We start from the raw sequence: 3721 nt of genomic DNA, 5'->3' as shown, positions 1-3721 counted from the left end.
AGGAATTTTTCGTATTTTTCAGCTGCCTTGGCCCAAGCCTGTCCTGTGCTCCACCAAATCCTTGTGCTCTCCCTGCATCCCTCTCTGAGGCCGGCAGATGCTGAGCCTGCGTGCCAGCCCTCCAGGGATGGAGCCATAAATGTCTTCCTCAAAACCTCAGCCAGCACCATTCCCCCCCAGCAAAACTTAATGACTTCGCACAGAAATCCAAACACAAACGAGGCCCCTCACAAAGAGCAGTCCCAGTTGTAGTTTACTTGTCCTTGCTCGACCTCAGCCTCCTGCAGCCACGGCAGAGCTCTTTAAAATCCATGGATTCTGTGGGTGGTGCTCATGGCATCTCCCTGACAGGGATGAAAGGTACTGGAGGGAAAACCAGCCCTGAACAACCATTTTATGCGATCACCTTCTACAGAGTAGATCTGTGACCAAAAAGGGAATAATTTCCTGTTCGACTGAAGGAAGGCACAATTACAAGGATTGAATAAAATAAGTCAAACTGCTGTGAAATGCACAGCCTGAAGGGTCTGTGCACTGTTGTGGGTGACGGTGGGGAATTCAGTTTATAGCACTTGGTACAAAACTATGCAAGAGTCGTGGTGTTACGTGTTTTGTCAGTGTTTATGGGCTGGGGCAAAATTGAATATTTGGTAGAAAGCAGTGGGTAAATAAAAAGATATGAGCTGGTTTTGTTGGTTTGGTTTGTTAGGGCTTTTTTTGCTGAAAACTCAGATTTTAGAGCTGATCCTGTGCTGGGTGAGAACCTGACTCATGATTTCTGTGTGGCTGCTTGGCAGGACTTGTTTGTTACCAGCACAGTGTTTCTGTAAATGCTGCTCACACTATCCCGAGTGGTGAAACAACAAAAACCATGGAATCATGGAATCACTGGGGCTGGAAAAGACCTCCAAGACTATCGAACCCAGCTTTGACCAAACACAACCATGGCCAAGAACCCACTGTATCAATGGTATGTTCTGAAGGTTGAAAACTTACTATGGAAATTTGACTTGAGGAAAACATACGAACATATTTTCTGTTCATTTTGGTGATACAGATAAATATAAAACTCGGGGGAAAAAAGTTTGTTCTGTAAGGTTGTATACACTACTAATAAATAAAAAATGAAATCAGATTATAAATACCAGATCCTCAAACAATGAAATTCACTTTCCTTTCATTGATTTAAGCAAGTATTAAATTGATTTAAAGGCAGCTGTGTCAGCTTCTATCACCAAGGGGTTTGGTTCTGAATATCTAAGAACTTGATTTCTTCAAGTCTTTTATATTTATCATTCCCATGGTACACAGAGAGGCTGATCATGTCTCGGCAAAGTGGAGTTTGCCAGACAAGTGAACAAAACCCAGATCCCTCACCACGTGACCCTGGTTTACATCATTCTGCGTGGGGACACAAAAGGATAGGGAAGTACATTTTTTCATATGTATATTAAAAATTATTAAAAGAAACATATATTTTATATGTACATGGAAATAAACAAAATTATATGGATTACAAAGGCAACTTACTAAATTATATATATAAAATATTAAAACGAAAATTACCAATTCCTTCTGGCTTGATCCCATGCCTTGTCTTTGCTCCCTCGTATATTCATTCGTCCTTCATGCTGTCTTGGCCCTGAAGGACCAAGGTCTGTAACCAGAGAGAGAGTAACTTCTCTAAATCTCAAATTACAATAATCCAGGATTTAAGAAGCAAAATGGTACCATTACAGTATCTCTGGAAATAGGTCAGAGCTGCAGTTCATCTCACCACTGCTACCAACAAATGAGGTCACGATTTGCTTTCTTTTACTGTGCTGTTGCTTTAAAAGAAAAGAGCTAATTTTTCTGTATTGATAAAGGTAATGAATTCCCAGGCAGCAGCATGAGAAGAGATAAGAGCAGGAATTAAATCGCTGGTCTGAATGGCCTTGGGTATCTAGTCCCACACAACAAAGGCACGACATGTCAAGGCTCTTTTTAGTATTTCTTTTGCAATCACAAGCGTTGTTCCCCTTCAGCTGCATACCATGTGCATGCAAACATAACAGTGTTTTCCAAACACCCTCAGTGTGAAGGATAAAAATGCAGGCTCTTCTCCCTCACATAATGTGCATGCTCTGGGTACTTCTTAAGAGAGAAGTTGTCTCTGCAGAACAACTAAAGGCAATGAAAATAAGGATCCCAGCATTTTCTGTAATTGCTTTTGTGGAATGTAGTCATTCAAGGAAGAATTTGTGCAGCTGGTAAAGGCAGTGTGACTACAAAAAAATACAGCCTCCCTATAAATTCTCCGTGATCCCTGAGGAAACCTCAGGAAACAGGTCATTGCAATGCAGATTTGCATGGTTCCCTGAAGGATACTGCACTTCCACAAATCCTCCCCTGAAGAGATTTAGCTTTTCAACAGTTTGTGCTCAAGTACAATTAATTTTGATGGCCCCTGCATGATTACAAGTCTAATGTTTAGTTTTGCTATCAATTACCACACAAGACTCTTCCTGGGTCACTGCTCTGTGAAGTACTATGGCTTTACTTACATAGAGCCATCTCCATCCTCTCTATAAATCACAAATTTGGAGCACAATGGTCTCTCTGAACCAGCTGAAGTGTAAAGGAACAGTAATAATAATAAATAAATAGTACACTAATGCTTTTGCTGACAGGTATTAGAAGCATGGAAGAAATGAATGGGCACCTCTTCTGTTCTACATCCTGACATAAAGGTTCAAATTTCGTTCAAATAATAGATGTTGACGTGAATATTAAGACTTGTGTGCAGGTGAGCCACTGCTAGAGTCTTGTGTGCAAGCATTTACTAATTAATGCAGTTTGTTAATGGCAAGTATTTGTACAGGTGTTGGTATTTAGGCAATTACGCACCATTTGTAAAAATCCAATCAGCTTGGAGAAGAATCAGCTAGGAGAGAGCTGTTAGTTCTTTTCTGATTAAGAAAGGTTACCCTATCAGGAGCCCTGAAAGTTTGCAGTCAAGGTTTTTTTAAAGTTTTCTACTTCGATATTCACCTCGATATATACATCATCCATGAAATATTTACAGAGGAAACCACTTAAAACAATGAAATATAAATGAGTCCGATGCATTTCTCTGCCAGGTTTTACCCAGGGCGGTATTTGGGGGTTTATGCAGGGATAAGATTGCCTAATGAATCTGGCCAAGTGGAATCAATATGAGAGTAATTAATTTAACTCCTTCTTTTTATTTTTCAAAGTGACAGATTTATGATGGGGCATGAAAGAAACATGAAGCATTACCATTTCCTCTCTACTGGAGGCAGACTGGATAGATAAAGATAACTGGAGTTTCCTATATGACACAGGGCTCTGCTGGTCAGAGAGGAAAGCTGTGACCTAAAGGAAAAGGCACGAAGAAACAAGGAAGAGCTGGGAAAAGCAGGCCAGCAGGCTTGGTTATCTGATCGCCTGCAGTCGTTCCAGGGGAACCATCAGCAAAGGACAGCTGTCACTGGGAATAACCATCGCATTTGGGGCACTTCCCCAGAACAGACAGTGAGTTAGACCACACAATCACAGAACAAGCACACGTTGTATCTGCTGGGGTTCTTCACATTCACCTTTATTTGACCCACTTATGGCCCATTTGAATTGCTGCACTCAGAAAGAATAATTACTGTCCCAAAAGCTACAATTTTGTTTTCTCTTTTATTATTTTTCCCCCAGGTATCCCGCTCTT

This window comes from Corvus brachyrhynchos, unplaced genomic scaffold, assembly GCF_000691975.1.
Source record: "Corvus brachyrhynchos isolate BGI_N302 unplaced genomic scaffold, ASM69197v1 scaffold1577, whole genome shotgun sequence".
NCBI lineage: Eukaryota > Metazoa > Chordata > Aves > Passeriformes > Corvidae > Corvus > Corvus brachyrhynchos.
This window is presented reverse-complemented; position numbering follows the sequence as displayed.